This window comes from Agrilus planipennis, unplaced genomic scaffold, assembly GCF_000699045.2.
Source record: "Agrilus planipennis isolate EAB-ADULT unplaced genomic scaffold, Apla_2.0 scaffold98, whole genome shotgun sequence".
In the NCBI taxonomy this organism is placed as follows: domain Eukaryota; kingdom Metazoa; phylum Arthropoda; class Insecta; order Coleoptera; family Buprestidae; genus Agrilus; species Agrilus planipennis.
Window position 1 is genome coordinate 363164 of NW_020438866.1, and position 27883 is coordinate 391046.

The window sequence follows — 27883 nt, forward strand, 5'->3', positions numbered from 1 at the left end:
ATTTATTAGATCCAATTTTATAATAACGAATTGCGGTAGAACGAGGAAAACTTTGATTAATGACGATTTTGAATGAGAAAATTCACCGGCGGCTACAACATATGCTGATCAAAATATATATAAAAACAAATATGTGCAACTTTCCAAACCAGAACTTTTCCACACGTTTGAGATGCTAATGTCAACTCGTTGAATAATTAAATTAAGAAGATTAATATAAAATAAATTTATACTATGTTAAACTGCGGTGGAAATTTTTATTAAACCAAAGTAAACATCATGTCCTCGATTGGTTAGGTTGTAATCAATAGCTCGGCTTTTATAAAAATTATTTATTTTAAAATTATTGTAGTTGTTCTATCGAGTTTAATTACTAACAAAGTAATAATTTTAGTGCTATCAAGTACCAGACGGAAAAATCTGATCATTAGACGTATTAGAAGTAGAAACAGGACTTAAGAGGAGTGGAGGTAAACCTAGATTAGATATTGTTCACAAATAGTTAAGGATATGGTATGTTCCAGACTTAGGGAAATGCGAAGATCAGCTAAGGATAAGAAAAGGTGGAGGTGCATGTTCAACTAATCTTAGGACTGACGACCTTGGGTGTGTTCCGAAATATAACCCAGCATACTGGTCAGTGCTGTTGACGTCATGAATCGACGCCATACTTTTGATTTGTTTGACGCCATATTGAGAAAAATGTTTGCGTTCGTTTAGAATAAAAAATTCCTCAGTCTGATACACATACGCTCGCCTGATGTACTACTTGTTTCACTAGTACAATATGGCGTCGATTCATGACGCCATCAGCACTGGTCAGTTTGCTGGGTTGTATTTCGAAATACACCCCTTATGATAATAATTTATCCATGATATGGTGTTAGATATCTAGCATTTATAAATAAAATGTAAAGAATAGTGCTGTTTGTTTAAGATTGCTAATGAGATCTCCTTTTATTATAAATGTTTACAATCATCTTACTAACGTATTAACACTTGAATCTACTTATTTACAACATGGACCGCGGGCAGTGGATGCTGCGAGATGTACCGTCCTTTCTCTTGCCTAGCGGTCAGTATTTAAGAGATCCCTGTTAATCCGGCATCAAAGAGATATAATCTTTGGAATCGCAATCGCAATAGCGAAATGTAAATCATGGCACAATCTCTTTCTCTCACTATCTTGGCGCTCTTTTCATATTCGCTACAGGTGGCATTTCTCACCTCTTGTATTTATCTTCTCTGGAAAAGTGCCGTGCGAATACACTTTATCAAAAATAACATAATTCGAAGGAAATAATAAATAACGGCAGCGTGCACATTACAACTTTAACAGTTCGACGTCATTGTGTCAGGGAGAAATAAATAAATGAGATACTTTGCACGTGCAGCGGATAACAACAGCGACAAAAATAAAAATTGGAGGAGATTATCTAGCAAATGTCTTCTGGTGAAGATGTTTATGTAGCTTTGTATATCCATACCGCCAGAAGACATGTATGACTTTACAGAATAACAGTTCCTGACGAAAAAAAGAAATAAAAGTAGAATTACGGTACTTCAAACACAAACAAAAATAGAAACTTTACTCCATCCAGTACGTTCAGTCAAGGCAATAATGTTTTTACATGCAATACATATATAAATTATTTTAATATGTACTAGTTCTTCCCCTTTATCAGTCACTATGAACTGTGGTCGAAATTCACTTTTGTGGACAATTTGTTTAATCGCTTTCTTTGAATTGTTTGTAAATGCGTATGCAACACATCGTACACTTCAGCATAAGAAATGGCTGATACTAACTAATACGTAATACTACTTTGCCCTGTGCTGACAGCACTACAATTCCTTTTATAGATAATATTNAGTAGAACCTCTATAACTCGAACATTAAGGGAGACGCCAAAAAATTCGAATTATAGAGTTTTCGACTTATGGAGGATTTTGACTTGACTAAATTCCTTAAGTGGTAATACTATTTATTGTATACTCCTAAATTGTTTTCTAAGAAACAATGGTGCACTTATATTGTCGGCAAATCCTTAAAGTCGATAACTTATTAGTTTTCTTCGAACTATACACGTAATAAGTTTATAATAAATTATCGAGTTGTAAAGGTTGTAAAATATGTAAAACGTTGCTGTATTCGAGATACAGAGGTCCAATTTAATTTTTCGAGTTATAGACGGAAAATATGTACCAAAATGGCTTGCAGGGACTCACTGATGATTTCGACTAATCGAGGAATGGAGGTTTTAGGGCTTGAAGGGAAGGAAACAAAACATTTTTTCGAGTTTTGGAGGTCTTATCGAGATTCAACTTAAAGAGGTCCTATTGTACTTATAATTGTATGTAGTATTAAAAATATTTTCATAATTTAATATTACTGAAAATGAGAAAGTAAAAAAGACAGAAAACATTACAAAACCCATCAAAATCATAAACACTTCCAAGTACGACTATCATCATTTACTTTTTAGATATCAGATTTGGGAACTAATGGCTTTATTTTTAGACTGATGATCGTAAAAAATTAAACCACATGGATTTATGACACCTACAATAAATAATGGAATTAAAAAACAAAATATACCCGTTAGCTATTTGCATGAACTTGAACATAACTGATACACCTATGAGTACATGTTCTTGTAAACCGTATCAGTCATGTATTATTATGGAGTCGATATTCGTTCGAATGTGTTATATTTGCGCTAAAAAAGGTGCCTTAATTGTAAATGTCAGATGATTTATTGCATTCTCAGCAAAATTATAGAGATCACCGCGAACGAAAATACATACGAGATCGATGTTATCGTAAATCAATCTGGTTTATGGCGAAAGCGACAGGAGAAGAGAGATTCACTCCGCATTGCCGAAATCTGGAACGTAAAAATTCCTTAATTTATGATCTCGCATAATCTAACGCCGAATCATGTAAATTACAATAAATTTTGAATATCGGGCAAGAACTAACTGAACTAATTGAATGGAATCAAACTATCTGCCCGTTCATCTTTCTGGTCCGACTCGCTCAATCCCGCTAACGTGGACGAGACAAGTCCGAAATATGAAATGGGTAATTGCTAAAAAGATTCCTATCGATCCTTTAATATAATGATGACCTTTCTCACACATATTACTCGAATTTTAAGCGCTTCAAAAGGTCACAAGCGAAACAGAAAATGCATACAGTCACAACACTTTCTGACACGGTGAACACATTAAATAGGTTGATTACGTACTCATTGTATGAAATTAAAAAAAGAATAGGGAGAGAATAAATACATTTCTTTTGAAAATACTTTAACAGTGTAGCTATTGAAGGGCGTTTAAGGAAGACAACCAACAAACTTTAAATTCCCTTTCACTTTTTTTAATTTGCACATTAATTAGTCAAAAATTATGTCAAAAATTATTTGTTAAAAAGAAGTAACTGGCAACAATACTAAGGGTTTTTTAATATATTCCTAAGATGTTTCGCAGCTGAAGAATTTAACGAATTTATTAATGTATTTATATCTTAATTGAGCAAAGCTTAATCTACTACACAGGTTAAATGTAGTCTTTGCTTTATTCAAAAAACGGCCAATTTATATAAATTGTAAGTGAATTCTCCAAGGCAACCAATAATATTAACCGTACATACAATGTACACACATTATGAATTAAAACATTCTGACGGCATTTAGAGAAGACATCATGCACGTGCAAGATGTACATAATTGGTTGGTCACTTGGCTGTTTGTTGGTCATTAATAATTGCGACCGTGATTCTCTATTATTAGCCATTATTAGGCAAACGTATAAACAGTTATACACGGACGATTATAATAATAAAGTTTTATATACATAATGGAAACATGGAGTGTCAAGGAGACACTTGATAACAGAAGGAATAATGAAATGTTTCTCTGACTTCGCCGCATTTTAATACTTTAATAAGCATTCAAGAGATGGCTCGGGATTTTTTCCTTCTGAGACTGAATTACCGTTAAATTAAAATGCTGCGCATTTAAGACGGTATTGTGTTTGCACAATGGGAACAGTTGAATAAATTACCATGTGAGACGTAACAAGCACGAAAGTGTCACCTAAAACTTGAGTTATGCTAAAATTTTTCATTAAATAGCGTAGATACCACAGTTAGGATTTTTTCTCTTCAATCTTTTACACTTAAACATTGAAATCTAGGAATTGTATACAATTCCTAGGAAATGTATAGATACAATTCCGAGGCTATTTAGGAAATCTATAATATATTGTGTCAAAGATTTTTTAATACACATATATTATGGGAAATGTATAAAATTCCGATATTGTCCTAGGAAATCTATAAAACTAATGCTTTCTGTGAATAAAACACGTTGGTAAACTGTAGAATCAGAGTTATCTGTGTTTACACAGTTCTAGTGCTATCGCCTGATGTATATGCATTAGTGACGTTAATGTTTGGTTAGGTTAGGTTAGATTTGGAGATATATATACATTAGTGACGTTATTGTATGGTTATTAGATACATTTATGACAAACTGGAGATTTATCAATGCCGCTGCCCTCCGGAGACGGGCTGATATGTCGGAACAATGTCTTTGAAATGTATGCTTAATTATGATTTCCGCGCTTATACATATATATGAAAATGATCAGCATTATCACCTCTACAACATACTAATTTAAAGGTTATCGTGTTTGCTGAAACAATGATAACCTCGTCACATTATTCTAACATCTAATATATTAAGGCAAGGGCTTTAAGGAAACTTCAGTCTGTCATAAACATTTCCCTAACGAAACAATAACGTCACCACTGGATATAGTACATTTTCAAACAGCCTGCCGTATTATTGCCTATTTAGTATTACCTGTAATACATTTCCAATTGCTATTTAGGAAATGTTTAGATTTCCTAGGAAATGCGTCTAATATAATTTATTTCATACATTTCCGGGCGATTTTAGGAATTATATACATTTGGTAGGAATTGTATACAATGACGGATTTCATACATTTACGTTAATATATATGTAAGATCATAGAAAATTAAGAACGGAATCTTTTTTTCGTTTTGTGTTTGACAACTGACAGTACCTAAATTAATGAGCACATCCTGCATTATCTTTCCTTTATTTCGTTCATTCCTGAAATAAATTTATTTTATTATAAAATTTTATTACCATGTATAGGGAATGCTACACCGGAATGTCGGGATCGCGAGCGAGATTTGCGGGATTTAGAAAAAAACTAATTGTAGGCGAAGTGGGAGTAATTAAAGCAATTTAACTATGTACTGTATAGTGTACCCATTAGAAATGGATAAGATGAGGGGATGAATTTTTTGCCCGATTTAGTTTACAAATTTTTGCCAGCTTCAATTTATAATTATGACAAACCCTTGAAATATGGTCCTACTTAATGATATAATTAAGGTCTCACAGCATCCTGTGGGATCCTGCGAATACCTGGATCCCGCAGGATTGAGAATGTTCACTTCCGTAAATAATGGGATTGAAATTATCTTACGGGATTGCATTCACTAATCACGCAACATGGCATTAAAGACTATATAAATTTGCTCGCCATCTGTAATATTAATTTCGATTTTAATTAGTACTTCGTTACGTAACTCTTTCAGAAAACATCCACCGAGAAGGTATGGAGTTAATGGGGCGATTTGGTAAATTAGTTATTAAATTTCCTGTTGTGATGAGAGCTCATATTGCGACGACAAATAAGTAGATACCTATTCATATGCATCTCGAGAGCAGATTTTAAAATTTTGCCTGCAGCCTCTAACGAATTAGACTGGGTTTGTTGTTGTTTCACTGCCGGTTGCAGCCGTTACTGTTGAAAACGAGATCCATTCTTGCAGTAATTATTTGCAATTCATGCTCCTAGTAAGAACACAAATAGAATAAATGTTCCAACGTAATTTCCTTAGAAAGCGCTCATACAATACTGGGTAATTGGGTCCAAACTACTAGTTGGCATTCCTGGTAATGAAAACTTACGAAAAGGTCCGCGTTCTGACGGCGAGTGCTGATAATGATGATAATAACAATAATGACGAAGTTTGTAGAAAGTTTCGGTGCTGATTTATAACTTCGTTTTTGTCCCTGAACGATGGCTTTTTGTTCGGTAGACGAAACGTAATACAAAGATAGATAATTGAATAGCGCCACGAATATCATCAAGCATTAATAGAAAAACCGAAAAATACCTGCATAATAATACCTTACCGAAAAACTAATAAGACAAACGTGTATTTATTAAACCATTATAGTAACCACGCACTGTACCATTTGTTCGCCGTAAATTCACTTTAAAATTATAATTATTCACTGCTACACTCGCGGAAGTACAAATTAGGTGTTCGAGTGATTTCTTATAACGTGATGAAATTGGAGGTATGTTCTAAATTGCTTTTCGCTATATTAAAGCGTTCTTTTAGACAAATTATTGAGAAAATGTCGTAATTTTGATCTGAGGTCTGCTACAAAACGAGACAATACGATATTTATTGTTTTGATAATTAATAGGGAATATATGAATTAATGATACATTTATATATATATATGCAAAAATCATCGGTATTAGCCCCAATTGGAAAACGAAATACACATATATATATATATATACTCAATATCTGCGGTCAACGTCAATTTTTTGACTCGTCCATGAGTGTCTGGTCTTTGATCATCACCATCATAAGGTCGTCTGTCCTAAGACTGGTTGGACACGTACCTCTTTCCTATCCTGAGCTAAACTTCGCAATTCCCTAAAACTAGAACAGCCCACATCCTTAACTATTTGCGAACAGTAATCTAATCTAGGTCTACCTCTACCCCACCTAACTTCCGTTTCTGCTTCTAATATGTCTCTGACAAGACCTTCATGCCTGAAAAGGTGTCCTACTAACCTATCTCGCCTATTTCTTATTGACTTCCAAAGAGTCCTCTGTTCTCCTATTTCTTTAATAGCTCTTCATTTCTAGCCTTCTCTATCCACGGTATCCTCATCATTCGTCTGTAACACCACATTTCGAACGCTTCTAACGTTTTCTTTTCCGCCGCGCCCACTGTCCATGTTTCACACCCGTACAGCGCCGTGCTCCAACGTACTTACACCTTTAACAACCTTTTTCGAATTTCTAAATTAACCGTTCGCGAGCATAGAACTGACTTCGCTTTTAATACGTACAGAAACATCATCATAAGATCGTCAATTTTGAGACTGGTTGGACACGTACCTCCACTTTTTTGTATACTGAGCTAATCTTTGCATTTCCCTTAACCCTTTCTTTACGTTTATGGTAATTAATATTCCTCTACTGAAATGGGGATGCTCCTTTTCGTATAATTGAGGGTGTAGGGTAATCTTCATTCAAAAGGAAGTTCCAACATTGAAACCTAGAATTTCTACATAAGATTGTTAAAAAATCGTGCACAAAAAATTAACAAATAACACGACGACTAGTTCGAAATCCTGTTGATCTGCGCTTTTAAACAAAACACAATCGCACGCCTACGGAAAATTTTTATCAATGACTGTTTTGTTTTTCTTTTTTCTTTATTGATCAAGTCGTTTTCGACTCTCGAAAATTCTTATAGGCGTTATTTTTACTGAGCTCAAGTATCATAATTGCTCGTTAAAAGACCACACAAACAAACAATTAAATAATTAACATAAGCTGTAGTCACTTGAGACACGGCCCACTCAATGGGAAGACTTTATTTGTTATTAGAAAACCGTGCAAACTTCTCCACGATCCAAATCAAGCTCAAGTATTGTTTTTTGGCTGTTTGCGTTACAGCGATTTCTAGTTGCTTGCGATTCTCATTCCGAAAAAAAAACAGGTGGTTATAATTCGCGCCATACATCTCTTTTAGGCAATTAATTTGCATAAGTGGCCGTGATTGCTTTTATAGTCGGTTAAAATGGCACTCGAGTACGGGAAGTGGACTGGCGCGGTCGTTTAAAATGTAAGAAAACAGGCCCCAATATTATGGTAATTATTCATAAATATGTTGCGGATGTTTTAACGGCTCGCGACTTTTATTAACAACTCGCCCACCATAAATTAGATTAAAAGTGTTTATTTTTACCAACACATTCGCATTATGTGAATTTTTAGTGGGATTAATATAAGCCCTATCAATTATTTATTAGATCCAATTTTATAATAACGAATTGCGGTAGAACGAGGAAAACTTTGATTAATGACGATTTTGAATGAGAAAATTCACCGGCGGCTACAACATATGCTGATCAAAATATATATAAAAACAAATATGTGCAACTTTCCAAACCAGAACTTTTCCACACGTTTGAGATGCTAATGTCAACTCGTTGAATAATTAAATTAAGAAGATTAATATAAAATAAATTTATACTATGTTAAACTGCGGTGGAAATTTTTATTAAACCAAAGTAAACATCATGTCCTCGATTGGTTAGGTTGTAATCAATAGCTCGGCTTTTATAAAAATTATTTATTTTAAAATTATTGTAGTTGTTCTATCGAGTTTAATTACTAACAAAGTAATAATTTTAGTGCTATCAAGTACCAGACGGAAAAATCTGATCATTAGACGTATTAGAAGTAGAAACAGGACTTAAGAGGAGTGGAGGTAAACCTAGATTAGATATTGTTCACAAATAGTTAAGGATATGGTATGTTCCAGACTTAGGGAAATGCGAAGATCAGCTAAGGATAAGAAAAGGTGGAGGTGCATGTTCAACTAATCTTAGGACTGACGACCTTGGGTGTGTTCCGAAATATAACCCAGCATACTGGTCAGTGCTGTTGACGTCATGAATCGACGCCATACTTTTGATTTGTTTGACGCCATATTGAGAAAAATGTTTGCGTTCGTTTAGAATAAAAAATTCCTCAGTCTGATACACATACGCTCGCCTGATGTACTACTTGTTTCACTAGTACAATATGGCGTCGATTCATGACGCCATCAGCACTGGTCAGTTTGCTGGGTTGTATTTCGAAATACACCCCTTATGATAATAATTTATCCATGATATGGTGTTAGATATCTAGCATTTATAAATAAAATGTAAAGAATAGTGCTGTTTGTTTAAGATTGCTAATGAGATCTCCTTTTATTATAAATGTTTACAATCATCTTACTAACGTATTAACACTTGAATCTACTTATTTACAACATGGACCGCGGGCAGTGGATGCTGCGAGATGTACCGTCCTTTCTCTTGCCTAGCGGTCAGTATTTAAGAGATCCCTGTTAATCCGGCATCAAAGAGATATAATCTTTGGAATCGCAATCGCAATAGCGAAATGTAAATCATGGCACAATCTCTTTCTCTCACTATCTTGGCGCTCTTTTCATATTCGCTACAGGTGGCATTTCTCACCTCTTGTATTTATCTTCTCTGGAAAAGTGCCGTGCGAATACACTTTATCAAAAATAACATAATTCGAAGGAAATAATAAATAACGGCAGCGTGCACATTACAACTTTAACAGTTCGACGTCATTGTGTCAGGGAGAAATAAATAAATGAGATACTTTGCACGTGCAGCGGATAACAACAGCGACAAAAATAAAAATTGGAGGAGATTATCTAGCAAATGTCTTCTGGTGAAGATGTTTATGTAGCTTTGTATATCCATACCGCCAGAAGACATGTATGACTTTACAGAATAACAGTTCCTGACGAAAAAAAGAAATAAAAGTAGAATTACGGTACTTCAAACACAAACAAAAATAGAAACTTTACTCCATCCAGTACGTTCAGTCAAGGCAATAATGTTTTTACATGCAATACATATATAAATTATTTTAATATGTACTAGTTCTTCCCCTTTATCAGTCACTATGAACTGTGGTCGAAATTCACTTTTGTGGACAATTTGTTTAATCGCTTTCTTTGAATTGTTTGTAAATGCGTATGCAACACATCGTACACTTCAGCATAAGAAATGGCTGATACTAACTAATACGTAATACTACTTTGCCCTGTGCTGACAGCACTACAATTCCTTTTATAGATAATATTATTATTATTAGAGTTTTTTCCGAAAGTTCTCGATGAAATAAGCCCTTGGAACGTTTCATAAGATTTATTATTACATCCTCAGGAGTGCAAAGTACACAGGTGGGTTGGTGTAAATTCCATCCGATGCTTTTAGTAAACAAAAGAAATGACGTTTCCACCGCAACGTTATTTAGTCCGGACAATATGCGCGGGTAAGTGGGAAAAATTATTCAGATTAAATTTTTTTCGCAATTTTGTTCGGAAGATTCTCCTGAATAGGTTAGGTCAGGTTAACAAATGCCAAACAACAACTTAAAGATAGAGCATAATTTTTCTCACTCACTCGCCCATATTGCCTGAACTAATTATATTTAAGTGCAGGTATTCATTGTCAAATTTTACGTACGGCAGGTACTAAAAGCCACACTATATCAAAAATTAATAATTTACGAAATGTTAAGGTAGATACCTAAATCTTTAGCTGCATCTACAAAGCAAAAATAGCAAGACTTTCCTGCATACTTTATTTGGTAAGTAGTTAAGTCCGGATGTGCATTTTTAAAACATATTAGAAATGTAGGACAATCTGTCATTTTCTAATAAATAAACTTAACAAAAAGAGTAAGAATAATGTCCAGTAATTAGGAAAAATGTGACCTTAAAAAAAGAAGCATAGACATGTACAGTTACAGTCATATATTAATATATATTTATTGCATGTTTGATGGGGCTTAAATTTAATTAATAACGATGAGGAATTACAGCGTTACCGGTAATAAATAACTGACATCATTTCTGTTAAGTTGATGGCTCAATTTGTTTCTAAAGTAACACAACATCTAAACAAGGCACTAAAGCGAGATTATCTGCGCTAGACACATTCAATTTTTCAAAAAATATTGTTTAATCTTATAGGAACTATTCTTAATGGCTTTTTAAAGTGCTCTATACCAGCAATTTGTTATTAAGAAACAAACCACAAGAGCTAACTTTACTTATAATCGAATTTGTGTTCTACAATACAGTAGGGTGCATAAAAGGGGAAAAATTTCATTTAAATTTACTTGTTGTTTTTTAAGCTAGCAGTTTGATATTTTACTTCCGGCTTTCCGCAGTTACATCCCGAAAGTATTGCATGCTCAGCGTGTGCTCGCGTTGGTAAAGTCTTACGGACAGACGAGACAGAAATGTTCGCGATCTGATATGATCGTTCTTTATTTATTCCGTATTAGGTCGGTAGCTGGCTTTCGCGATGATTTTACGACACATCCGACCTACTTCAGATGCCGTTTCGCGAAGATGAAGAACAAGACGCAACCATCGGCTATGCCACAACTGCAACCGCCGCCGTTATTTCAAGAGGGTTCGATATACAGTATCAGCGCAACCACAGTGAAGGATTTTATGCCTTCGAGATATTTGCCGGGGATATCAACCACAGTAGCTGATATAGCATCACTCAAAAGGCTCTATACGTGAAATCACCGAAGGAGCATAAATAAACAATTATATTCCACCCCCTTGAAGTTGGCATGTCAAAATTAGCAGACAAAAATATAAAGCATCGGATAATTAACAGCAAATTTGCCGAAATTAACCGCAACCGGGGAAATCAGAAAAGTAGTTTGCATGACAACTTCAAATGGACGTTAGCATGCAAAAATTATAAAATTGCTTTGGATTAACCAGCGGGTTCGAATTTTTTTTTCAGATTAGCGTCTTTTCCATCTTGGAGGCCCAACAGTACTTCGTTTGAAGTTAGCATACGAACTGGTTTTTAGGGATTTCCGGGTCGCGGTTAAATTTTGGCTTTCTCGTTTAATTTAACTTCAAAGGGGTTGATATTCCTGGGCCAGGCCCGGAAACCGAATGCAAAATACTTACATCCGGATATTTTTTCTTCACAATTTAGTATCCCGTTTAACATATTATGCTTGGAATCAACTACCTTTCAATACTTTAAGAAGTGAAGCAACATATATTAGATTTAGAAATTACGATCATGTATTGGCAATGTTGAGATAGGAATCAAATAAAAACTGGCAAAGATTCGTCTTGGTAACCACGAAGATCGACAAACGTATCATGAAATTTGACTCATTCTACTTCTAAAATACCGAAAGCTCAATAAAAGTTGATTGCAGTTGTTGTTGTAGATATTAGTTACCGTTTTAACGGACGATTGCAGTTGGCCTGTGTCACAATCACCGCGTGTACACTGCACTCGTCTGTCGGTCGGTCGTGCTCCTTATCATTACCATAAGAATGCTCTGTCGTTGAATATTTTTCGGCATTAATACGCCTACCTCTTTGTCTGCGCGCTGGTGTCGCTAAAGGCCTGCGACTGCCACCCACCGCATTGCACGAATGATTACCCGAAAGGGTTAGAAGTTAGAATTCAAGATAGCGTCGTGATTTATTCTAATTTCTCGTACACGATTATCATAATTGCCAGATAAATCTCACTTGAAGAAGGTCATGCTGCATCGCGCTAATAAATAGCAACAAATATTCAATATAAGCAGAAATACATTTAGATGTGCTTTTGTGATAATTCATAGAAGAAGATTAGTGTATCCCAGCCAGCTGTATACGAATTACATATATGTAAACCAGAACTAAATTACCGGGATAATCGGCTTAAGGGGCAGGTGTTTTGGTTTTATTTTTTTTTATCTGTATTTAAATGCTTGCTTTTTTAAATTTGCGAAATAACTGAGTTAAAGCTCTAAAAAATCCTGTTTTCTTTATATTTCTGTATAGCTAGTAATATTAATTAATAGTGTCTGTTACTAATTGTCTTTCAACACGTGTACCTCAGGCGTAGGTATGTATTATGAATATTTCATACAATTGCAATTCTTGCATAAAGAGGGAATAAAAATTTGTAACTAGATACATAAAATTTTTTCGCTAATAAATCTTGCAACGCAAATCACGCTTGTTATATTACTGTTAAAAAGTAGCAGTAAATGATTTTATTGTTGTGACAGAAGTCGCATATTGTGACTAATACAACACCTGTTGAATTAAGTAAGGTTCGTAATTAGCGGGGCTATAATTGTTGTTTGATAACAATATAATTATTATTACTGTAAATGTGCGAATCGCACATGTATGTATATATATATTTGTGTACTTAAGTTGGGCGGTTATTTATACAGCCACCACGTAATCTATCGGACAGACAGACACCGTGCGTTACGAAACTATTGCGTTGTTAACTGTATCGTACCTAGGTATAACATGTTGTTTATAACTTTTGTTAATACGGTTTTTTTATAGACATATACAGGTAATTATTGTAATTGTGCTAGATACTCGATGTGCTTTTAAAATCACAAACATTGTTAACGGATATATAAATGTTCGATATAAATAGATTTATAATTAAATTTGGTTCAGTTTTCCCTTCAAAGGTTACTGAATAATTGACCAATTTGAGCAGCAGTTATATAAACGGAAAATAATAATACAATAAAGAGAATAAAAAGTTAATTAGTATCTAATGATGTAGGTACTTAAATACTACTGTTAGATATATCACGTATGCAATTCAAAGGTGAAAAAATATTTACTTGTTATTTAATTGAAAGTATTAATATTAAGGAACACAAAAGAAAGAATAATTATTTTCTATCATAAGTTACAGGCAATTCAAAATCTCATGAGTCTTTCTCGGCGCAAAAGGCGGACCTTATTATGTTGTACATTTCGAAAACATGTCTAGCTGTAAAACTAGTGCTAGTACTTTCAAGAGTCGGAAATAAAAACAATTAATTTTGTCATTGCGAAACTCAAGGTCAAGATTCATGAGATTCTTAACCACCTCTACAATATTTTATGGGTTAAGATACATTCAAATTAGTGATAAGTAAAATTTGAGTATAAGTGGGTAGTGACAAACCGATAGTCTCTAACCTTTAATCTAAAAGAATCTTTAAAAATCATAGCAAAGTGCATTTTCACTAAACACTTTCTACACCTGATTTCTGTAACTTTCAGTGCTCCTGAATCTAACAAGCAAGAAATGCTTAATCTTCAAAAGTAAATTGATTGATAACAGAGACCATGAATGAAAATAGATTCAGAAGTGATAGTTATTAACAATTAGTTTGTTATGTAACAATCGAAGTATCATACGAATGCAAAAACAAATTTATTGTCGGAGATTGTAATCAGATCGTTGAGAAATAAATTGCAAAAACAAAAGGTCACCGCACCAAGAACAAGGAAGTTGCATGTCTATCATTATCAATGATCTGAATTAGATTTTGATTAAATTGGGACAGGGTAAAAATTAATTTGAAACAAATTGAGAAAACGATCAAACAATTTTACATAATTGTTACGAGATCTATAAGATGTGAGTTATTATGTTTGAAGAGATGGGAGTTACTATTTAATATATAATATAATCTGACAGATTATTTTTGAAACTCCAAAATATGTTTAGATTTTCTTCGAAAATCAGTTAGATATTCTTACAAATAATAAAATAATTTGCACATAGGTATAAACAGTTGCATATATCTCATACAATAGTAGATTTACTAATTATAAGTGGAAGTTAATAAGAAATAGGCGAGATATGTTGGTAGCAGGGGCGCAACAATGTTACAATTTGACTGGGTGCTCAATAAATGACCAAAAAAAAAAAAATAGGTCATCAATGCATTGCATTCGAAAAATCAAGTTGAGTTGCTCTTATCATCATAAAATCATCATAATACTATAAATAGACCTAAAAAAAAGTCATTTCGATGAGCTTGAACTGTTTGAACCGAACCTTCAAGTTGGGTTATTATCTGAATCGACTGGTATTGACTGGGTGCCCGGGCACCCGTGGACTCCCCATAGTTGCGCCCTTGGTTGGTAGGATACCTTCTCAGGCAGGAAGGACTAGTTGGAAGTAAAAAGAGTAGTTAAGAAGAGTAGAGGTGGACCTAGATTTAGATTACTGTTAACAAGTAGTTAAAGATATGGAAAGATTTAGTTTTAGGGAAATGTGAAGATTAGCTCAGGATAGGAAAAAGTAGAGGTGCCTGTCTAACCAATCTTAGGACTGATGACCTTACGATGATGATGAGGTGAGAGTCTAATTCACGCAATGTTGTAATAGAAAATGCAGAATTTTTTAAAACCACAAAATTTAGAAACTTTGACATACGCAATCTCAATAAATTAGCAACTAAACTTGTTCTATATTTATGATATCAAGCTGCAGTAATTGTCCAATTATTACAGAAATCCTAAACTTATTTTTACTTATTTTCATTACTTTACTGAACAGGCAACTAAATAAATACCTTTCAGTGTATATTTATTATCAAATAATATAAGGCTCTTATTGACATCTCCCTGATAAAAACATCTATGTTGCTAGTTGTATTTTATTTTATACAATTGTTCTTTTAGTGATGCCATTTTCATAGCTCAGCAGGAACCAGAGAAAACTAGTCTGTTTCGTGTTTCTAAACTATTATTATAATTTTAACGCATATATTATAACTATAGATCGATAACAAAGCCACAGAATGGATATATTGTAAAAAATGTTCGAAGAGTCCGAGCAGTTATTGTGTTACGAGTTAAATCGCTGTAATTCAGTACCTCATCAACCAGCTGCCACGAAAAGTAATGGATTCAGTCAGGAGGCAAATGATTGTATGGGTAATTACATAGAAAAAGCACGGTCAATCAAAGTAAGCAATTTAAGACAGGCGGTCGCTTTGTAGTTGTTTGTGTTTTGCTACTTTATCTCACAGAATGTACTCGTACAAGATTGACATCGACTGCCATCGCGAGAGCGGAATACGTCCGGTTCGTCGTGTTAATTATCATACGGTATACGCATGTCTTCTAAAACTTATAATTATTACTTTTCATTTTCGCGATTATACGGAAATTTCGAAATTTAATCATATATCAGAAATGATAATTGTCATCTATTTGCTGGTACAATCCGATCGTTTTTAATCACTTCCGAGTTTCTCGTGTTTTTTTCGGATTTCCCCAGTCTTTTAGATGTTTTGAAATTGTTGATTTTCATAATGACTATGATAATTGATTTATAATATTCCCATGATTTTATGATGGTTCATTCTTTTCGAGTTTTTATTATAAAGCGGTTAAATTTGAACTAATTAAAAAAAATCGGATTCTTTATAAAATACAGTGTAATTTCGTAAATATTTCGAGAGAATCATTAGTTGTAACTAATTTTATTTCCTGGAAGGTTGACATCATTCTTTCATCGATATTATAGAAGATGCTATAAATAAAATAGTCACTGTTACTTTTTAGAATTACAGTGAGTAATGTTATAATAACTTTGGTTTTTCAAATTTCAACTGAAAGGGATACCATTCTAAGGAAAAGAACAGAAAGGTTGAGATCTTGATGATAGTGGGGATTTACGTGAGATAATCATGGGATCATCAATATTAAAAATTATTTGGAATAGGTATCGGATAAGAAACTGGAGAACGTTTGGTAATTAATAGTTTACTTTTAGTGAGATTCAAACAATACAGACTTCCATAAATATAGCATAAACCTCAACAAAGTAAACTGTTCGATGTTTCCATGATCGATAATCTAATGGAAAACGAATATATGTTATTTTCAGGCTCTAGGAAATCTAGTGAAATACTAAGCACACTAGATAATTTGCGTTGCCTTTAGTATGTTCAATTCCCGTTAGCTACAGAATGTTCGCCACCTTATCGAAGTTGTATCACTTAAGGCGTTGGTAATAACAATTATTACTCGATGCGATACTAAATATCGATCCAATATTTAATTAAATGTTGCCTACACAAAGTCTACAAGCCGGGCGCAAAATCTTTGCTGACATGCACACCGTTCAACCTCTGCTTATTGATATTATTGTGGTATAATTAAATATATACATAAATATATCAATAAAAACAGAAAAAAAATATGTATAGAGTTCATTTTTCAAAGCCTTTTAGCAATGTTCATTATTTTATTATTTTTTAAATTAGTGTAATGAATTCCTCAATTAATTTAATGGTAGACCTTTGTACGTACATTTGCATGTTAGCTAAAATATTAATATGCATTGTGGCAGTTTAGAGGTCCTTGACATGATATTAGCAAATTTTAATGTTAGTGTAATAGGAAAACAATTAAAAGCATAATTTGGATATACGGGGTGTCCTGAACAAGTAAACCACATACAATTATCGTTTGAAAGACTTTAAAATGCGATCAAAATGGTTAGTAAATAGTAATTGCAAAAATAGCATTAGGTAGACATCGGATTGGAATCTACAAATATTCCTTTGTATTTAAGTTTAGTGCAAACACGTTACCGTTAGTCTAAATGTATTAGCAATTTTGTAAGTATACATCACAAGATAGGAGACGAAAAATTAGATGAAGTGGCTGATTTTCGGCATCTAGGAAGCCAGAAACCTAACTTAGGATGGAATGAGCAATAGAGATATGAAACAGAAGATAGAGCAGGGTCGAGGATGAAGCCACTTTTATGGTCGCGAGCGGTTAATTTAGAAATTCGAAAAATATTATATAAAGGTGTATGTCTGCAGCGCGGCGCTGTACGGGTGCAAAACATGGACCGTGGTAGCGGCAGAAAATAAAAAGTTAGAACTGTTCGAAATGTGGTATTGCAGGACAATGGTAGAGTATCGTGCATAGAGAAGGTTAGAAATGATGAGATATTAGAAAGAATAGCAGAAAAGAATTCACTATAGAAGTCAGTAAGAAATGCACGAGATGTTTGGGTAAGACAATCTCCTAGGCATGAAGGGCTAGTTCTAGTTTTAGGGAAATGCGAAATTAGCTCAGGATAGGAAAAGGTGCGTGCGCAACCAGTCTTAGGATCATAATAATCGACCGAACAATAATAAAGTAGCAATTTTTAGGTGTTTCCTTTGATTTCATTTCGTCTTCAACAAGTTAAATATTTCAATAATAAAAGTTGTAAATTATTAACACAGATCTGTTAACCTAAAAGATTACGTCTAACAGAATGTAACGTAGAGTACTTATCTACGATCAATGTTTGCAAGAGAGTAACAAAATTAATTTTCCACCCACGTGATGGGTGTATCGTATAATTATCTACACCTGTCATTTTTTTTAATCGATGCGGCGGACGCAACATCAAATGTGGTAATATAAACGAAAACTCAACAAAACAATTTCTTTCACGGGTATCTAATCCTTCTACGAGATGTCTATCATTTGTAAATTAACATTGTTGAAGGAAATCTAGACAAGACCACACACTCGGTATACATATGTTGCTTTGGTCTTTTTTTTACGAGCTACATGACTAGCACACGAATGTAGACGTTTTAACACTAAAAGTTTTCTATTCTTCGTTCACACGATTAACCGTATCAGAAAGCATTTGGCAAATAGAAAAGGTATAAAAGTTTTTACTAATCCTAAGTTATAATTAATTGGGCAGTAAGTAGGTTTACATTACGTATGAGTAAGAAGAAAAAATAAGACGTTTTAAAGATCAATTATCAAAACTTGCATGGTTAATAAATGCAGACATAAAAAAAAATAGAAATTCAAGGGATATTATGCGTTAGTATTAAGAAGTGAAGTAACAGAGGGATGCTAGAAAGTATGACCGAAGCAATTATAAATCTTATTATTCTCCTGGGCCAATGTCTTTTACTTTTTGTATTACCATATCAGAGGGTGTTGAAATCAGGCTTAATGTTAATACAGTGGATTTCGGCTATAACGGCAATGAAGGGACCACTGTAATTTCGTCGTTGTATTCAGAAGTCGTTACAAGCAAAGTTGAAGAAGATACAGACACACACTGTTTTTCAATTTTGAAACAATTTTTTAACAGTAAATGAACATCTGGAAGTCACACTTATTCAAAAGTTTACTAAACACAGTTGCTACTCAGAAACAACGGTAAAGGTCACCACACTTGTTGACTATCTGTGCGATTGTAAACAAAAGAAAAGAAAGTTCTTTGTGTCTTTAGCGGCCGACTCCGGTCGCTATATCTGCATGGGATTACTAGGGATTTGTTACAAATGATTCATTAAAAACAGTCGCTACATCCGAACACGGAGTTACATCCGAAGTCGCTATAGCCACATGAATTTTATACTTTAAATTCAAAGGACTTAGATTTAACGTCGTTATAAATGAAATCGACTGTAATTACATAAAAATATATAATTAGGACTTAAATAGAAATGTATCGTATCAGAAAACTTGTTTAACGTAAGACATAGGTAACGGGCGTTGTTCGCTATGATACCAGGGGCGTACTTAGGACACTAAGTCACTATATGTGGAAACTGAGGTGCAAGACATGTACGGTTCACGCTACATGTACTGCATCCACTACAAAAAGTAAGACGCATTTTTTGTTGATTTCAAAGTCTTTAACCTATAGAATTTTGATCGTCGGCCTAAATACGGACTTTATATTTGCGAAAGGCGGTCGCTCCTTAGCTCATAAATTTCAATACTTGAACGAATTTTGGGTTTGTAAGTTAAACTAATCGCACTCGGATCTTGTGTTAAAATTTGCATCGAGGCGATGCGATAGTTTGCCATTTGTCCAAATTAAAAATTTTTTTTTACTAATACTAAGCAATTGTTGACAGGCGAGACTAATACATGTCTTGAACTTGATGATCAATATAAACACGTTACAACTTTTTCTTTACACACGGTGACGACATGAGAAGTTTTTGTCACTTCGGGACATAAGTTATAAATCTTCTATGTCGGAGGTGTCGTGAAAGTGGTGAAATGTCTTACCTCTCTCGAGCAATAAACACTTGATTGATTGACGACTGCAGATTGGTTTAAATTGAAATTGACAACATAATGGACGTAATCCCAAACGTGTCAACCAAGACGTTGCACACAAACACAAACACGTGCCCGAATGCATTTACCAACTAACTTCTTGTTTATTCAAAAAAATTGAAAAGTTACAACCGTGTTTCAGTTCAATTATGAATATTCATCGCGATTTTAATATACCTATATGCGACGATTTACACGTACGTATCCTACATTCCTAAATAAACCACAATGGTAATGGGACTGACCGACTGACTCCAACGATTCCATAAAACTAAACAAGCAAACGTTCTTTGTGATATTACAGTTATTTCGGACACTACTTAATCGTTAGATAATTATCGATAATTAGATACCGCTTAGTCTTGACTAATACTAATAGTAATACATAGGTGTCTACTGTACAAAGGCATTTCCAATAATTCTTTTTTCGGTTTCTAACGTAGGGTCTACTAATGTACAGACATATTAGGTATAAATAAAAATATAATAATTTAACTGTATAGTATGTAAGCAAATCCTCTATTTGAACAAATAGCCTGAAGTGATTCTAAAATTCATTAAGGCGTATTCGGATTTATCGAGTGACGATGTATCAATATAAACGATAATCGAAGAAACTATATCATGAAATTTTTAATTGTGAAAGCACACATGAAGTTTTAAGTACATCATCATAAGGTCGTCGGTCCTAAGACTGGTTGGACACGTACTTCTACCCTTTCCTGCCTGTAAAGGTGTCCTACTAACCTATCTCGCCTATTTCTTATTGACTTCCAAAGAGTCCTCTGTTCTCCTATTTCTTTAATAGCTCTTCATTTCTAGCCTCCTCTATCCACGGTATCCTCATCATTCGTCTGTAACATCACATTTCGAACGCTTCTAATCTTTTCTTTTCAGCCGTGTCCACTGTCTATGTTTCGCACCCATACAGCGTCGTGCTCCAAACAAACACCTTTAACAACCTTTCCCGAATTTCTAAATTAACCGTTCGCGAGCATATAAGTGATTTCTCTTTATTGAAGGCGACTCGACCCTGCGCCATCGTCTACTTTATATCCCTACTATTCCTTCCGTTCTGACTTATTTGACTTCCTAGATACTTAAAATCGACCACTTCTTCTAATTTTTCGTCTCCTATCTTTATATTCGCTCTTTCACTATTTTTTCTTTCCTTGCATACCAGTATGTTTGTTTTATTTTTATTTCTTTTCATACAGTACTGTTTTGTCAATACCGCTTCTATTTCTAATTCTTCCTTTTTAGATGCTAACACTTCTTATTGTAATTCAATAACTAAACTGATGAGACAATTGTTGTGAATTAGAATAAAAATGATTGTGAAACATCAAATGCTTCAATCCAGCCTACTACCTTCTTATAGTTTTACATAGCATTTCGATGACGACAGCCGCGAATGCTTTTACGTTCACGTTGCAGATGCACCTGTTGGATAGACTAATGTACAGACTGAATTTATTAATATGTAAATATTAAGTTTGCAATGCGCGCGAAATTTTAATTTTGTGAATATTTAGTATGGTGTATTAGATAAGATAAATTATTGCAAAATAGTGACATAAGGGTTAACGTGAATCTCCAGTTGGAACATGATTAAAATATGTTTTCTCGAAAGTACTGAGCGTGTAGTGGTTTCCATACGGGACATTTCACACACGCGTCTTATAAAATCAAAAACATTATTTAAGCATTACAGGCCGTTCATTATAACCGTCCTGACGTTTGCGATGACGTAAATATAATTCAAAATCCGTTTCGACCAAATCGCAATTTCAACGTGCGGTTTATAAAATACGGTCATAACTCATGTACCTACGATAAGTTGGAGAGTTGAAGAAGGTGTTTTGTTGTTAAAAAAAAAAGTGCAAACTTCATCTGGTCGCTATCAACAAAGCTCTCCAGTCGTTCTAACGCAGTTAATAATTTGCCACACCGCAGGATGTCTACGTACAATACTTGTACGGAAATGCCCAAACCAATTTTGAACAAGAGGATGATGCTGTTGAAAAGTTATTCACAGATACAAAAAAGCACATGGTGAATTATAAAGCATTTGATATCGAAACAGCGACAGGGCGGCAAACTATTTTGTACTCCCTCGGCCAATTAATATATCCATTATCGTCTGAAAGCTGAGCAAATCAACTTCAACGGTATTCCGATTATCAAATTTCCCGCACTTTTCATTACGGAGATTAAAAACAAACTTGATCTACAAATGACCTCGAAGGTTAATGTCCAGGTCACGTTTAAATACACTACTTGATTTTCCTTTCGAATGCGTACAGTTAATGTCCGAAATAATGAAAATGAATCAAGATGTACCCCAGTAGCACACGACATTGGCCCAATATTTACTCTATATTGGTACAATATTGTATATGGGCCCAATATTGGCAGTTTATAGCCAATATTGGTAGTATATAGGAGATATACTTTCTTCCTATATTTTAATACTATGTTTATCGGATATTGATCCAATATTAATAAAAGATATTTGGCAATAACTTTTATTTATATTGATATGTAATATTTATCCAATATTGGCAATATATACAAGGGATGTACCTTTTCCTTTATTTATATAGAATATTTATCCAATATTGAACCAACATAGATAAAACATGTTTGGCAAAATTGAAAATCCATAAAGACACATGGCTTGGTGCATGGGTACCAAAATTCTTTGAAGCTCGATGGTTAACATTTAGGTCGCCTAGAAATTGCGTTACGATTAGAAATACTACCGGGTTTTTCATCTTCTGAAGAAGATACCAATATTTTTGTGGTACTGGGGTAGATAGTATGTAAGCAAATCCTCTATTTGAACAAATAGCCTGAAGTGATTCTAAAATTCATTAAGGCGTATTCGGATTTATCGAGTGACGATGTATCAATATAAACGATAATCGAAGAAACTATATCATGAAATTTTTAATTGTGAAAGCACACATGAAGTTNATAAACACATTTTTTGCGCTTACATTGCAAACGCTGGCTGAACCCTACGAGATAGATCAGAATAATGTACTACAATATTGTACATCTTAAAAGGGTCTACAAAAAAGTCCGTGACGGTATATGTCTATCTCTTTCTCTTATGTTCAGGGGGTATCTTTTGAAGATTTCCCCTTTTCGATAATAATCTAAACAAAACAAAAATATATTTAGTATCAGCGTTGCACTAGTTTATTAATAAAACTGTGTTGCATATAGTGAACAGGTGGATTTAGACATAATTAAATATGGACAGCAGATCTCCACATTCACGAAAATTACGCAGAATTCGATGAATATTTATGAAAAAGAACAGTAATCTGTTGTTAATCTAGATAATCATAAGCAATTATTAATATTAGCATTTAATACCTATACGCTAACGTTAGGTTACGGTATGCAACTATCGCAAGACAGTTATTTATTTATCCTTCGACTGATTATGTTACAATGAAGATTATTTAAATTCGATGCTTAATTGTTCATAATTAGTATGTTCCGATGAATAATTTTCATTAATTAATAACCGCGTTATAATGATAGCATAGTAAACCCGCTTAACGATCAAATCATCGAATGTAGTAAATTACATACTTGTAAGCAGGCACAATCAGGTTAAGTCTGAATATCAAAACTCACCTTTTGTGGTTTGTTATCAGCCCATTGTTTCGTTGTAAATTCTGAAACAAATAAAAATTATTAGAGAGATTAATCATGAGAGATATTTTCGAATTGTGAGATGGTTACAGATTTTATCAAAGATTTTCGAAGAAATCTGTAAATGATAAGGATTTGGTTGCGAATGTTGATTAAAAAAAATCTTTTATACATTTAAAACATATGAAGCCAAGTAAATTAATTAACAAAATTCAGTTAAATAATACATATGGTCCAGGTAAATAGCTAAACATTACTTCACATAAATCATATTTGTGCAATGTCTCCATTCCTTTATATTAATAATTTGTTATATGGATTTTTCAGGCTGTCGATTTACCTGGAAAACTTTTGAAATCTGGAACGGTCTGAGTATTTATTAATAACCAATGCATGGAAAAGACAATGAATAATAGTGAATAATAAAATTTTATTAATTGGAGACCAATTAATCACATTGCGTTACGAATTTATTAAACCCATCAACTTTTCTTTTCTTTCTGTAATAATTCAAAAACTCTGATTTCTAGGTGATAACAATTAAGAAATGTTAAAAACATTAATTTAGTTAAACGTGCTATAAATATTAATTACTTTCCACTTTATTTATGAGTTCTTTCATGATTATAATTTGTTTGTCTAACGTTCTGGTAAATATTAATTAATTTTTTATTTTTACAGAAATGTGCAAATTTCCAGGAAACATGATAGTTATTTGAAGCTTATTTAAGGGGAATTAAAACGTTATCCGATATTCTGTTGAAAGCCGTAGAAATTGCTGTCGATGACGCGAATGAAGATCGTAATGGTTAAACGGTCCGGTAAACGTTTATCAAAACGATCTCTACGAGAAAGTGGACGAATCCTTATTAATTAATTTGAAAAAGGAAGTATACGGTTTCATCAAAACCCGTGATTTGCGTTCATGACACAAATTTAAAAAAAGTTTCTCATTGAGCATATGTCCCGCCAGTAATACGAAGCCAGACCATTACGGAAAATAATTCTAGCTAATCAAACATTCATCTAGATTTCGATGTTCTCCTAATAATATTAATCTTCTCAATTTATAATTGCAGAGATAAATGGCCTAATAACTAGGTTTAGCGTGGGAACGACAGAAGCTTCATATAGTTATTAGAGACCTGCAGTTTCAGACGGGAACATCAACATTGTAATTATTTTGATACGAAAGAAGGTCAGTATCAAGAAAAACGATATTGATATTTTATCTAATCAATTATAAAACACCGATGTAAAAGCGGAACATAAAATATTGACACAAAATTGTTTAATTATCTTATAATGGTGGTATAAGCACTAATTAATCTAAAAATAACCTTTACAAGATACTCAGAAAATTAGAGTGCTAAAAACGAATGCACAAGCCATTAAAAATCTTTAATAACGTTCAGAGTTATTTTAAGTGAAATCGATACTGAAATGGTGTTATCTTTCGGTATTTCTATACAGAATCGATACAAAATCATCATCACAAGGTCGTCAGTCCTAAAACTGGTTGGACACGCACCTCCACTCTTTTCTATCTTGAGCTAATTTTCGCATTTCCCTAAAACCAGAACATCCGACATTCTTAACTATTTGCGAACAGTAATCTAATCTAGGTCTACCTCTACTCCTCCTAACTCCCGTTTCTGCCTCTAATATGTCTCTGGCTAGACCTTCATGCCTGAGAAGGTGTCTTACTAACTTATCTCGCCTATTTGTTATTGACCTCTATAGAGGTTCTCCTATGCTTCTCTATCCACGGAATCCTCATCATTCACCTGTAACACCATATTTCGAACGCTTCTTTTTTTTACGCCGTGCCCACTGTCCATGTTTCGCACCCGTAAGGCGCCGCACTCCAAATATACACCTTTAACAACCTTTTTCGAGTTTCTAAAATAACCGTTCGCGAGCATAGAAGTGACTTTTTTAATGAAGGCGATTCGCCTCTGCTCTATCCTCTGATTTATATCCCTCTGACTTCCTAGATATTTAAAATCAAACTCTTTTTTTTTCGTCTCCTATCTTTATATTCGCTCTTTTTTTTACTTTTTCCTCCCTTGTATACCATTTTTTTTGTTTACTTTTATTTATTTTCATACAGTCCTCTTTTGTCAATACCGCTTCCATTTTATTCGAAACTATCTCTAACTCCTCCTTGCTAGATGCTAATACTGCTATATCATCTGCAAATATAAACATACTAATTTTCCGCCTGTATGTCTATCCCTACAGTTGTATTGTATTTAATGATGTTGATCGCGTGTTCGATATACAGATTAAAAAGTAGCGGTGACAGTGTGCATCCCTGTCTGAATAATTTTTTTTGTTTTGTTTTTAATTTTTAGTAGATAATAATAAAAATTTACCGAGAAATTCGAATGGGAAAAATGAGTATGTGTTACAGAAATTTCGTTCAAATCAATTAAATAATTATAATAAAAAGTATACGCAGATTTCTTTACTGTTTGTAATATTAGTACAGTAGCATCTAATGAATTACAAATGTACGTCGTTAACCATTACCTACCAGTGAAGGACGCTTTGTTGGTACAGCTAATTGTCAGTATGCTGAAGTTAATTACTTGTACGTTGCTTGGTACTTTTTCTCGCTGCACAGAGTAAATTGGTTTATTTTATTACTTACATTCAGGGTTATAATTTAATAACAACAACGGTTGCGTGAAAGTACAAAATTTGTCGGTTTCTTACAAAGAAAAACCTTGATCAAGGTTAAATTGTCATTTATTCCTTTTCCAGAGAACTAAAGAATAGACAAGTCATATCTCACGTACAAGCGTGTAGGTATTGTAGTACCTACATGTCATCGCTGTATTTACTTGCATACACACATTCGTACGTGTGCCCCCTTATTTTAATTTTATTACGTCCGCTTTTTTAATTAAGTTCTTTTGTTAATTGAAACCGCGCTCGTGAGAATATGCAAATGACATTTGTAACATTACAATTCCAAGAAATGTTACGGTATAATGAGTGGGTGTGTTTCCTTAAAATAGGAAATTATTTCATTAAGAAAAAAAATTCTAATGACCTTTACACATTAAGGAAGCACCGATTGAATTTCTGTTTATATATTTTTTGCCTTTGTTAAGACAGACTCTACTAAAGGTGTTTTCAAATGTTTATTGCCTGACAAACAGGCAAACAGAGAAATATATATTAGGCAAAGAGTGTTTTCAATCTTTACTATTTCCGGGGCTGAAGAAAAACCTATACATTTCTATTTTCCTTAGCACTAACAAAATCCAGTTACAATTTTAATAAAAAAATTTTTCTGGGCTATTACGTCATGGCCTTCATAATTTACACGGTCTCCCTATTGAGAACCACAAAAGTATAGTTAGCAGTGCATATCGTGATGACGATGACATAAAAGCCCAGACTGTGTACAAGTTTAATGTATGGAGTGCTCAAAAAAACTAAATCAAGTGGAAGGTAGAAAACAAAAGGTAACAGCCTGAAGGTTTATCAAAAATAACACTAATATGTTAAACGACTTTTGGTATCATTTACACAATAATAAAAAATAATTCCGAAACTATCTACTAAAAATTATTTTAACATTTCTGAACATATTTGTCAGAAATTTATGAAGAAATAAGGATGAGTTAATAATGTATAAAAGTTAATTCTAATACGGTATATGATCATAAATTATCCAAAAAGCTAATTGGGTTCCATATTACGGCTTAATTACGACTAATTGGGGCCTATTTTTGGTTGGCTTTATCTTTTAATTAACATTTCCTAATCATGTTATCAGAATGATCTGTAAATAATTTATTTAAACTATGATAATGAAATCTCCGAAAACGATAATTAGATCATTACGAAAGTCAATTGGCCTTACGGAAAATTAAATTAAAAATTCAGGAAATGACTACATGATTTATTTAAAACAACGATTCGAAACAACAAATTTATGAGGTATACTTATATCTGGAGGAAGGAACAATTATTTTTGATAATAATTAAGAAGAAGTGTGTTTACTACTACTCGTTTCATACTGAATTATCTGACTTCCTAGATACCGAAAATCAGCGATCATTATAAAATAAATCATCCCCATCATAAGATCGTCAGTTGCTTGAAACTAGTACTGCTTACTGCCATATCATCCGCAAATCTAATCACGCTAATCTTTTGTATGACTATACCTACAGTAGATCTATCTTTAACAATATTAATAGCATCTTCAATACACATATAAATTCGTAATATGTACGTTTCTACGATGTTACTCACATTCCACCTAATCATCTATCTGGTTCACTTATTATATGCAATGAAAACTATAAAATTAAAGATATTTCTG

General features: G+C 33.5%; 1 protein-coding gene across 3 annotated transcripts in view; it reads right to left on the bottom strand.

Annotated features, from left to right (window-relative positions):
- The window catches only part of LOC108737007 (transcription factor Ken-like), a 335172-nt gene that overhangs the window by 97950 nt on the left and 209339 nt on the right, over positions 1-27883 (bottom strand). For all 3 annotated transcript variants that reach the window (XM_025975837.1, XM_018469645.1, XM_018469647.1), the window contains one exon: positions 23520-23560. The gene's annotated coding sequence lies outside the window, so the exon portion shown is untranslated. The remainder of the gene's footprint in view (positions 1-23519; positions 23561-27883) is intronic.